This window comes from Myodes glareolus, chromosome 8, assembly GCF_982192425.1.
Source record: "Myodes glareolus chromosome 8, mMyoGla1.1, whole genome shotgun sequence".
In the NCBI taxonomy this organism is placed as follows: Eukaryota; Metazoa; Chordata; class Mammalia; order Rodentia; family Cricetidae; genus Myodes; species Myodes glareolus.
In genome coordinates this window covers 45772830-45785740 of record NC_142033.1, presented here as the reverse complement: position 1 = coordinate 45785740, position 12911 = coordinate 45772830, and the positions used below count along the sequence as shown (strand labels likewise).

Sequence of the window (12911 nt, the reverse complement as noted above, 5' to 3'; positions counted from 1 at the left end):
AGCAAATAATTCAAGAAACTGGCCATCAAAAGAACAAATAATCCAGTTTAAAAAATGGGGTTAAACAGAGAACTCCCCTTAGATGAATCTAAAATGGCTGAAAGACATTTAAGGAAGTGCTCAATGTCCTTAGCCATCAGAGAAATGCAAGCCAAAACACTCTGAGATTCTATCTTATACCTGTAATAATGGCCAAGATCAAAGACACTGATGACAACTTATGCTGGAGAGGTTGTGGGGTATAGGGAATGCTTCTCAACTGCTGGTAGGAGTACAAACTGGTGTAGCTGGTTTGGATATCAGTATGGATATTTCTCAGAAAATTAGGAGACAACTTACCTCAAGACACAGCAATACCAAAGGATGCTCAATCATACTACAAGGACAGGTACTCAACTATGTTCATAACAGAATTATCTGTCATAGCCAGAACCTGGAAACAACCTATATGTCCCTCGACTGATAAGAAAAATATACACTTACACAATGGAGTACTAAACAGTGAAAAAATAATGATAACTTGAAATTTGTGGGAAAATAGATGGATCTAGAAAATATCATATTAATTAAAGTAACCTGGACCCAGGAAGACAAATATATGTACTTGCTCATAAGCGGCTTTTAGACACAAAGCAAAGAAAAACCAGCTTACAATTCACACACTCAGAGAACCTAAACAACAAAGAGGATGCTAAGAGAGACATACAAAGATCTAATATACATGTGAAATAAAAAAACACAGGATCTCCTAGTAAATTGGAAGCATGGGAATTGTGAGAGAGAGTAGAAAGGGAAGGGAGAGGAAGGAGAGGGAGCAGAGAAAAAGAAAAAGCTCAATAAAAACAATTTAAAAAATGATTCTGAGATACCATCTTACACCAGTCAGAAAGACTAACATCAAAAACACAAATGATAGCTTTGTGTTGGAGAGGGTGCAGTGTAAGGGAAACACTTCTAGTTGTTAGTAAGAATGCAAACTATACAGCTACTTTGGAAATCAATATGAAAGTTTCTCAAAAATTCAGAAATCAACCTGGCTCAAGACCCAGAAATAACACTCTTAAGCATATATACCCAAATGTTGCTATATCATACTATAAGGACATTTGCTCAACTATGTTCATAGCAGCATTATTAATAATAGCCAGAACCTGGAAACACCTAAATGCCCCTCGACCAAAGAATAGATAAAGAAAATGTAATACACTTACTCAATGGATTCAGTAGTAAAAAGCAAGGACATCTTGAAATTTGCATTCTAATGAGTGGAACTAGAAAAAAAAAAAAACAACAAGAGTGAAGTAACTAAGACCGAGAAAGACAAACATGGTATGTACTCACTAATAAGTCAATATTAGTTGCAAAGCAAAGATAATCAGCCTATAGTCCATGACCCCAGAGAAGCTAAGTAACAAGGAGAACCCTAAGAGAAACATACAAGGATTCCCCTGGGGATGGGGGGGGTTATACAAGATCTCCTGAGAAAATTGAGTACATGGAAGGAGAAGTAAGGGCATACAGGGAGAAGGAGGGGAGAAAGGGATTGGGAAGGTGAACATGAATGGATGCTAGAGATGGGGATACTACACAGAGGGAGAGAATGAAAGAGATATCTTAATTGAGGGAGCCATTATGGTACTAGCAAGAAACCTGGCACTAGAGAAATTTCCAGTAATACACAGGATAACTCCAGCTAAGATCCAAGCAAATGTGGAGAGGGTGCCTGAACTGGCCTTGTCCTATAGTCAGACTGATGACCATCATAAATGTCATCAGAGAACCTTCACCCAGAAACTGACGGAAGCAGATGCAGAGATCTACTGTGGAACACTGTGCTGAGCTCCGGAAATCCAGTTGGAGAGGGAGAAATGATAATATGAGCAAAGGGATCAAGACTTCAGTGGGATTCCCACTGATACAGCTTACTTGAGCTGATGGAAATTCACCATCTTAGACTAACAGTGGGGAAGACCAGCATAGGACCAAACTAGCCCTTCTGAGATTGGGTGACAGTTATATGGCTGGGGCAGACTGTAGGGACACTGGCAGTGAGGCCAGAATTATCCCTGCTGCTAGTACTGGCTTTTTGGAACCCATTCTCTTTGAAGTGATGCATTGCTCAGTTATAATGGGGCTGGCCTTGCTCCTGTATCAAAGCAAAGTGCTAGACTTTGTTGATTTCCCATAGGAAACCTTTACTTCTCTGTGGTGTGGATAGGGGCGGGCTTGTGGTGGGAGGTGGAGGTAGGTGGAGAGAGCTTGAGCGGGGGTAGGAGTGGGAACTGGGATTGGTCTGTAAAATGAGAAAAGATAGATTATTTTTAAAAAAATCAAATTAGTTAAAAATTAGGAGAAAGGATATAGAAGGAAGTGGATATAGAAGGTTTAGAAGGGAGAAAAGGGATGAAGGGAATGAAATTGAACTGATGCAATATGTAATTAGGAGTCAATTTATTGCTTTATGTCTTCAGCAGTATTTGAATTTCCCTTCGATCCCTAGTTTATGTAGTCCCAGGTTCTCAGTCATGCTAACAGTATTGGTGATATTGGTTTCAATATCATGGAGTGAACCTTAAATTATATCAGGTCTTCATTGGTTGCTCACACAAGCTTTGTGCCACGATTTGAAAAGTGTATCTTGTATTCATGTCACCACTGTACATATGAGAATTTATAGCTGGATTGGTGCTTATAAATGTAAAATAATAGAAAAATAGTCTTGTTAGGTAAAAAAAAAAACTAGAATATTAAAATTAAACTCATATATGTGTGTATTTATACGTGGCACGCCGCATCCGCCAGCAGAAGAGACGACCATAACAGGATTCTTCTTAGAACATTTTTTATTGGGAGCGTACAACTTGAGGATGATGGCGAAGGAGCCCGACCCTGGCGCGTATGGCTTATAAGCCGTGCAGAACAAAGCCTGAGATGTGTCCATGTCTGAATGGCTCTGGCCGCTCCTGATCTTACGAGTCAGCTCACGATTGGTGGCTGGATCGCGCCATTCGGGAAGGCGCAAATATGAGGTACAAGGATCTTTGGATTGGTTTTGTTTTCTGTAGGTGTGTCTGTAAAGTTTTTTCAATCAAACAAACCTCTTCACTGAGATTCAGATCAGACCAAATCAAACCAAGTTAGGAAAAGGTCAGGTTTAATGGATACCAAAGCTCCTGGGTGGCCCTTTAGCACCCACCCCCTCCACTGGAGGAAGACCGGGAAACCATGAAGAATGAAAAGGAGAACTGGAAAGATCACGTGCTCATTCTCTGGGGGAGGGCAGTTTACTCCCTGTGGAGGGGGGGTCACCGTTTGGTGGGCTTTCTCAGAAGTGGAGTTTGTACTGAGACAACTCCCAAGAGAAGGGACTTGAAATGGAACTTTCTACCAAACATTTTAAAATGGATATCAGGAGATGGAGTAAAGCTGCGAACCAAACTGTCTATCTGCCAAACACCTAACTAACTTCTGAGAAACAGTTAAGTAGCTCATTATTGGAGAAGAATCTACAACCTAAAATTTCCTAAACCACCAAAATCCCTTACAATATTTTAGCATTTGTCCTTATACCCAGTAAAAAAGTGCCAAAGATTCTGTCGTGCTGGCATTCCTGGGTAAGGGCTCAATGTAGGCAGCAGGTTAACAACTCCATATTCAATGAGTTGAATAAGTGTAGGGGTATTTTGTTATTGTTGTTAGTTTTTTTTCTTTTGATCTTTAAGGGGCCTACTACTCAACTCCCCCAAAAGACACAAGACTTATTCTTTCTTATGAATGCCTGGTTTTACCTTGCTTATTTCTAGCCAGATTTTGTTACCTTAAATTAACCCATATATCTTTTGATTCTGGGCTTTGATCTTTCTCCATTCTATATACCTTTCTTCACTTTATACCATGTGGGTTACTGTATAGCAGGGTGACTGGCTCCTGATTTCTTCCTTCTTCTACTTCTCGATCTTCTCTTCCCAGATTTATCCTCCTATTCATTCTCCTTGACCACCATCCTCATCTATCCTTTCTCCTCCCTAGCTATTTGCTATTCAGCTCTTTTTTAGACCAATTAATTAGGTTTGTTAGACAGGTGATGTAACACAGCTTCATAGAGTTTAACAAACACAGCATAAAAAATTGCAACACATCTTAGCATCATTGAACAAATATTCTACCGCTTAAACAAATGCAGCACTTCTTCATCTAATAAACCTCGAGAGGAAAGTGTTGTCTTTAGTAATGGGGACTTATCACCAGCTTGTAGAGAATAACCTATAATCTTGACAATGGCATGGCTTGTTTGGAACTTCCCATTGGAATCCTTTGACAAACAGCTTTATACAAACCAAATCCTGGTGCTGGGAATTTCATTTGGTGACAAAAGATGTCCAGCTGGGGCTTTGTTTCCCCCAAAGGAACTATTTGGCAATTCCATTTAAGATCTAAATTCTAATCTGATTGTGCCATTGACTATGTGGTCTGAAAAATATTATTGACTTTTTTAAGTCTTAAATCCCATGTGCCTCAAGTTCACATAGTAATAGGATAATTTATATTCTTGTTGTGTCAAATGCATATAAAATTATACTTGTAATAATTGTTAATTATGAATTAATTATTGACTATTTACAAGTTGATAAACTGTATTTAATTAGTATAAATAATAAATATGTTTGATAAGCTTAGGAAATACTCATACAAAGTGTTTACATTTGTTAATAGTAAATTAAAACTAATTTTAGCTGACTGATATTGAGAAAAGTGATTATAAAGATCAAATGGGAGATTTTTTTAAAGTCAACAATCATAAATTTAAATAAACCATCTCCGAGGTAAGCACTTCAACTCTATGTACTATGGTCTGTCTATACAATTTATCCTGTAGACTATAAACAGAAAAAGTCTCATGAAATCTATACTGAAACTTTGAGACACTGTGTTGTGTGTCATTCTAAAATATAAATAACCTTTGTAAACATAATAATCAAGTGAAATTAATTTTTGTATATTTCATTGAATTTAGCATGAGACAAATATACAAATATAACAATATTTTTAACTATATTGAATAATTTGTATTTTAGGTGGTACCTTCTTATAGGTTTTCTATTATTTTACCACATTCTAATACATTTGAAGCAATATTTGAGGAAAGTTATTTTATGCACATCTCAATAATTTTATTTGCAACATTTATCATGCAATACCTCTAACTGCCAAGAATCTGTTGGCACTGGACAAACTGTGTAGGTTCCCTACAGGGAATTTATTATTTGGAATCAAGGAATATCATCCTTTCTGGTCATTATCATGGAGAAACTGTCCAAACTAGTGAAATAACAAATTTATGTTCTGAATACACAAAAAATAGTTTCGTTTAAAATGGTAATTTAAAATACTGCATCTTTTGTATTATCTCTTCATGATGAATTACCAAACTTAAATATTAACAGGTCAAGAAACGTGACTTGAAACTCACCAGTATAGAAAAATTAATATATTCTAAGAATGTCCACATCATAGTGATCATATCCTGGATAGTCATATAAAAGATTTTATTTCTTTGCAATTTAAGGTTGTAAGGTGACTATGCTATAATTAATGATGAAATGAATTTTTATTTTATAGTACTGTGAACTTAACAAAATGATTTTCAGTTCATTGCATTCAGCTTCTCAAAAAGAGAACAGAGTGTGTCTGCCCATCATATGGATGACAGCAGACACACTCATATACGATTTCTAATTGTGAGGTGAACTGTCCATAACGTTACTAGTAATAATAATGCCAACTTTTAAACAAGTTTTAAAGCATGAAAATTTTATTTATATTGTGAAGCAAAACATTTCATGTTCAATATATGTAAATATATAAGTATATAGATGGTTAGCATATATACATATAAGGATGTATATATATATAATACATAGACATAAAAATTATAAGGAAATACTATTACTCATTTATGCATACTTTCATGAACTTGGAAGGGATATATGTTAGCAATCCTGTAAGCTCATTTTATCAAAATTTAAATCTGGGAACAGATTAAAATAATGCATTAGAAATGCCTGACTTGTACATCATGAATTATTGAATCTAAGCAGAAAATGTATTGTCAATAGTTAGCTTAAAGGAGTATTACAATTTTACATATTGTCTCTAGTTACCTGAGTTAGTCTATTCAAAGCCTAGTATAGTTTGCCTGCATGTGCATATATGTGTGTATGTGGACACTAAGAACATTCAACTGGGATACTTTTAACACTAGTTGAGAAGCTGGTAATGAAGGTAATGGCTTAGGTATCAGCCTAAGTCCCACTATGTATCACAATATTTGTGGTTTCTACAAAGTATGTCTTGCAGATACAGAGAGACAAATCTCCAATTACTCTTAGTTTCATTAAAAAAATATAGTGTAACCCAATTTACACCATTTTCTCCTAACCTCGACTTACTTGGAATGCATAGCTGTTAGGATAGTCTTCTTGTCTCAGACAACATTGATAGCTATTCTATCACTAAACTTTATTTAAGGGTGGGACCATACAAAATACCTACATGTGTTTATCAATTGATATTGTCAGATGCAGGTTTTGTTTAGATGATGATATTGTTGAGATTTCATAGGTATAGCACCCCTGCAATATCTAGAAGATCAAAAAGTCTCTGGCTCTTACAATCTTTCTGTCACATCTTCAATGATGTTCCATGTGTATTAGGTTAAAGGATTTGTTGCAGATATAACAGCTAGTGATTGGGTACGACACAATCTATTCTTTAAATTTTAACCATTTATAGTTTTGTTTTATAATCTCCATATTCTGTCAAAGAAAGCTCATTTGATGAGAAATGAGAGTCACTTATCTGTCAATATAAGAATAAATATTGAAAATGCAGGTAGGAATTACAGTTGTTTAATAGAGAGGCAATAGTATATTCTTTTCAAAGTTCTGTGTTGTCACCATAGGTAGTCATCTGGGTTTATAGCACCAGGTGTAAATTTCCTCCTATTCTGTATCCTTAAGTTCAAATAGACACTCATTTTTATGTTTTAGTAGAATTCCTGTGTTTGAGAACCTGTGTGATTCTGTATCTATCTGTGGTTCTCCTGCTTTTTCTTTCATTTCTTTTCTTGCTAGTTTGCTTTGTTATATTCTGATTTTTTTGTTTTTGTTTTGTCTTTTAAAGATATCTGTGTGTGAGACAGAAAATGTGTGGAAAAGAAAAGGAGGTAGGTTCAGTTGGAGAGGGGTGGAGATGACTTGGTTCATGGAAAACCATAACCTGAAAATATTGCATAAAATATCTATTTTCTTTTAACGTCATTAACAAAAAAACACACAAATACACATGCACATCCTTGACTATATCATTAATACAGAACATTAAAGAAAGGCTTAGTTTTATATACTGAATATTTTTTAAAAACTACTTTCAATTAGCGATGGCATCGACATCATCAATCTGAAGAGGACCTGCTGGGAGAAACTGTTGTTTGCAGCTCGGGCTCTTGTTGCCATTGAGAACCCTGCTGATGTCATCTCTTCCAGGAACATTGGGCAGCGAGCCGTGATGAAGTTTGCTGCTGCCACTGGAGCCACTCCGATTGCTGGCCGGTTCACCTCAGGGACCTTCACTAACCAGATCCAGGCAGCCTTCAGGGAGTCACGGCTTCTAGTGGTGACCTATCCCAAGGCTGACCACCAACCCCTTACAGAGGCATCTTAGGTGAATCTCCACAACATTGCCCTGTGTAACACAGACTCACCTCTGCGCTACGTGGACATCGCCATCCCGTGCAACAACAAGGTAGCTCACTCAGTGGGTCTGATGTGGTGGATGCTGGCCCCAGAAAGACTCCGCATGCGTGGCACTATCTCCCGTAAGCACCCATGGGAGGTTATGCCTGATCTTTACTTCTACAGAGACCCAGAGGAGATTGAGAAGGAAGAACAGGCTGCTGCTGAGAAAGCTGTGACCAAGAAGGAATTTCAGGGCGAATGGACTGCACCAGCTCCTGAGTTCACTGCTGCTTAGCCAGAGGCGGCTGACTGGTCTGACGTGTGCAGGTGCCCTCGGTACCCATCCAACAGTTCCCTACTGAAGACTGGAGTGCCGAGCCAGCAACTGAGGATTGGTCAGCAGCTCCCACATCACAGGCCACCGAGTGGGTTGAAGCCACCACTGAGTGGTCCTGAGCTCCTCTGCAGACACCTGAGCAAAGGGAAAAAAGGTGGAAGGATAATAAAGTTCCTATAAGATGAAAAAAAAATGCTTTCAGTTATAGATAACTAAAACTTTTTTTTAATTCTGCAAAAACATATGATCAGAGAATGTTAGAGCAAGTCTGTAAATATTGAAGTGGAAGAAGGAATGGAGTACAAGATAAAGGAATGGGATAAAAGGGGAAAGGAGAAGACGAAAAGTAGAGATAAATGAAAGAAAGAAAGTTGTTGAAGGAAGGTAGAGAAGAAGAGTCATCACAATCATGCTCTGTTAATACCCACGTCACATAATTGGTTAGTTGTTGGTCACTATTTAAGGAAGTAGGTTGTCTGATCTAATGAGAGTTCACCAAGGCCAGTTGGACTGGGACTGAACGAGCACGTGATCCAACCATATTCTCTGAATGTGGCCGGATTCTCTGAATGTGGCTGGCCCGGAGTCTTTCTGAAAAGCCATTGACAATGACTCTGGGACTTGTTTCCTCTGCATATACTGGATTTTTTGGGATCCAGTCTGTTTGAATATTCACCTTCCTGGACCTGGAGGGAGGGGGGAGGAACTTGAACTACCCATAGGGCAGGAAACCCTGACTGCTCTTAGGGATGGAGAGGGAGGAGGAGGGGGAGTAGGGGAAGTGGGAGGGTGTTGGGTGGGGGGCGGAAATGGAAACTTTTATAATTTATTAAACTTTGAAAAAAAATAAATAAAAACTATCAAATAAAAAAAACACAGATTATAGTATTACACCATAATAAAAATTGAAAGCTTTTTCTCTCATATTATCATGCCAAACTGAATTCCCTATGCTTTTTGTGATAATAACAGATGCCACAATGCTCCCATCAGAGGGCAGAGAAAAATGAATCACACAGACAGAGTGAACAACTTTGCAGTGTTGAGAGGAGTCAAATGGATAGCAACACTGACTTTCTAGGACAGTTCTCATAACCAAGATACATGTTAATTTATTAACAGGCTTATATAAGAGGCTTGTGCTGAGGAAGAGGAAAATTTCAATGGTGGGAAAGGCAAGGTAGGTTAACATGAGATTTCATCACATGTATCAGAATAACATGCTTAAGTTTATAAATTATTAATATTTGGAAATTTTCATTTAACACTGTGAATTTTGTGCCATAGCTCAGCACCAGTAACTGCTACCACAGAAGGTAAAGTTATGGACTGAGGAGATTTTCATCATGATTATTGGAAGAGCATGAAAATTTGAATTATTATGATTAAAATATTTTCACAGCAATATTTAGACTAGTGTTTGATTACAATGACAACAATCACTTCAAAAAACTAATAAAAAAGCAGTGCGAAACAGTACACTTTTATGAATTCAAGGCATGATTAACCACCAAATTTATATCATTAAACTAGATGATATTATATTCATTCTTTACTTCTTGGTTCCACATCACACCTATTAAAGATTAGAGTATATTGGAGATAAAATTGTGCAGATGGTTATAGTGTCACCAAAATGTTGAAGCCTACAAAATAGCATTTTCTACAGTAAACATAATAAGATCCTAAAGCTTATGATAGGTATTAAATGCTCAAAATATAAAGGATCATATTTAGCTCTTTCTTTATTTCATTGTACTATGGAATAAATTATCATGGGATATTAGTTTAAGATGTATTACATTATTTTGTGCTATGGAATATTTATTTAATGATGCAAAGATGTATTGCATTCTTTTATGTTACATTTGTTTAACTCTTCAAAGCTGTGTTGATTTACCAGTCTAAAGCACTTGCTTTGTTTAGTAAAGGTCTGAATAGCCAATTACTAGGCATGATAGAGGAATAGGTTGGCTGCTAAGTAGAGAGAATAAGAGGACAAATCTAGGAAAGCAAAGAGGGAAAGACAAAAAGAAGAGAAGCGAGTAAAGGCGAAGCAGAGGAGGAAACCAGGGGCCAGTCACCCATCCACTTAGCCAGAACAGATAAAAAGGGAGGAAAGATATATAAAACAAAGAAAGGTATTAAGCCCGGAGGCAAAATGTAGTCAAAGAAAACTAAGATTGTTTAAGATAGAAAAATTGGCTAAAAATAACTCTAACTAAGGTTGGCCAATCATAAGTAAGAATAATTCCCCATTTTTGTTTGAGAGCTGGGTATTGGTCTCCAAGGAGCTAAGAAAAAAAGACTACAACCAATGGATTAATTGAATTTTTACTTTTGATTTTTAAATTACTTAAATTATTTTAATTCTATCTAATATTTTTTCATTTCTAGTTACCTAAAAAGTATGGCTGATTTCTAGAAATGAGATGCTACATTTTGCCCTTAATTTGAAACAAACCTATTAATAGTTGCTTAGAATTAAGAATTAAAATTTTAAAATTAAAAGTTGGTCACATTTCATATTTCAGAAATCAATGAAAGTTCACACTCTTAACTCAAATATTAGTATTTTAATGACATATTCTTCCTATGAACACTTTAGCTTTCCATTTTGTTGTATTCTCATTGGTTTTCACTCTCTTACCAACTTTGTGTCCTTTAGGCTGCTTTCTGAACCAGTCATAGTTTCTCTTCCTGCTAACATATTGCACAGAGTAAATCTCCTACATAAACCCTATTTCTGCCAGGCACTCTCTTCAATCTGCCTTACTTTACCTGCACTAAGTTATTTGATGCCGAGAAGGTATTGACTCCATATGTTGTCAGTCACTATCTTCTTATTTCTTCAGAGATAGAAAATCTATTTTGATAAAGAGATTTCCAGGCTCAGGAAAGAAAATATCTACTAATACAAGCCATATTAAAAGATTAGTAGAATAGCTGTGACTTTTTTTTACTGGGAACATTTTATTCAATTTTTGAATAGATATATCCTGTTATGTATAAAGAGAGGATTCCTCTTTAACAATCATTGAAAGTGCTACTCTCTAAATAATATGAGTTCTTTGGACATATTAATGCTATTATATGCCATTCTTAGTTGAAAGGAGAAATTATTTTAATATAAATAAAACGTGTCTAGTTTTTTAGCATAATAATGGAAACAGTCACTTATTTTGAATGCTATTACTTAAATTGCTTGATATCATTTTTATATAGTAGAAATAGGTAAGTTCAAACTAAAATTGGGATACAACACTGATTTTTATACTGTAAAGATTGCCTAATCATTATATTCTCATTCCTTTTAAAAATCTGTGGATGCTATTATATTAACTATTTTTATCAAAATAAAATAAAATGATGTTCTTTCTAATATGCAAACTAAGTAACGAGACAAGATTCAGTCAGATTATTTACTGTATTGATGCTTATTTATGAATAAATGGGCAATACCTTTTACTGAGATCAGTGCCCCAAGTATTTTCAGCTTTATCGTCCTACTGTAGTAACAGAATTCTATGCATAACTATGGTCATCATATCACTTAGTAAGATTCGTGGCTGCTTTGTATTTGAATTCCTGTCACCTCAGTCTATGTACAGGCATTGCTCATTTTGCTCTAAATGAATGTTTTGTTTTGGCTTACCTGACACAGTAGCAAAACAACCCAGTCTTCTTGGTCACTGGCTGATGGGAAAAATGGTAGTAGGGTGGCTAAGTGTTGGGATACAGTGAGATTATTTTTTCTGCCTTGCTTTACATTTCCTCATTGACATTGTCTATTTCTTCCCCAATTCTTATTCCTCCAGAAAGCCCCTTGCCCTGAGGACCCAGTTCCTGCTGGTTTTCTCCTGTGCTATGGAGTAGCTCCAGGGCTCTATTATATCATTACTTTCATGAGTCTCTCCAATGCAAGTGATACAGCTTCCTGCTGTTTCTAATCTGTGCCTAACTTCCTCATACGTTTAGTTCCTTTGGTCTTCAGTCACCCATGTAACTGATTATTTGTGCTGAATTTTTTTCCGATTGAGACACTTAGAGGGTTTTAAGTTTCCCTGCATTCAAATAGATTGCTGTTTCTTTTTTTAGGCATAAAGAAATAACGACTCAAGTAAGACTAAGGGGTGTAACACACAAGAGAAAGTATATCTGACTAGTAGTATTCCTACCTCCAATTTAAAAAATCCAACTTTATAGTTTTACACTTCATATTGCATTAGATATCTATAAAAATAGTTTCTTTACTATTATTCTCAAAGACACTTCATTTTTTCCTTAAGATGTGTAAACAACATATTTAAAAAAATATATTCAATCTTTATTTCTACTTCCTTTATGCACTTGTAAAAGTGCCCTTCCATATAGCCAGATTCTTATGAGATTAAGGATATATTATCTGTTCACAATGATGTAATAAGAATAAAAACACATAAGAATAAAATAAGAAAATAGAAATTATTGTGATCAATCCATGGTAACAAACATGGAAAGAACAAAGGGTAAGTATCTCAATACCTCCTTTCACTTCCTAACCTAATACAACCTCCCAAAACTCTGACAGATTAGGTACCATAGTGAAGTAGCATTAGGCATTTGTCTCCATTTCCAAAGCTTAGTATCTGCTTTCCTATTTATTCGGAGTGCAGTATAATTAATTTTTTTGTTTTTCACTATTGTTTTATTCTTAGAATTAACAAGGAGATTTTGGTTTAACAATATATGAATAACAGAAATTATTATAATATACATGTTATTAATTGTCATTATAATCTATAATAATATAATTCTCATTATAATTCTACTTGAATCATCAAAAGTTGCTGTGTTTC

General features: G+C 35.8%; 1 pseudogene; it reads left to right on the top strand.

Annotated features, from left to right (window-relative positions):
- Positions 1 to 2939: 2939 nt before the first annotated feature.
- On the top strand, positions 2940 to 8192 carry LOC125387583 (small ribosomal subunit protein uS2-like; annotated as a pseudogene).
- The last annotated feature ends 4719 nt before the right edge of the window (positions 8193 to 12911 follow it).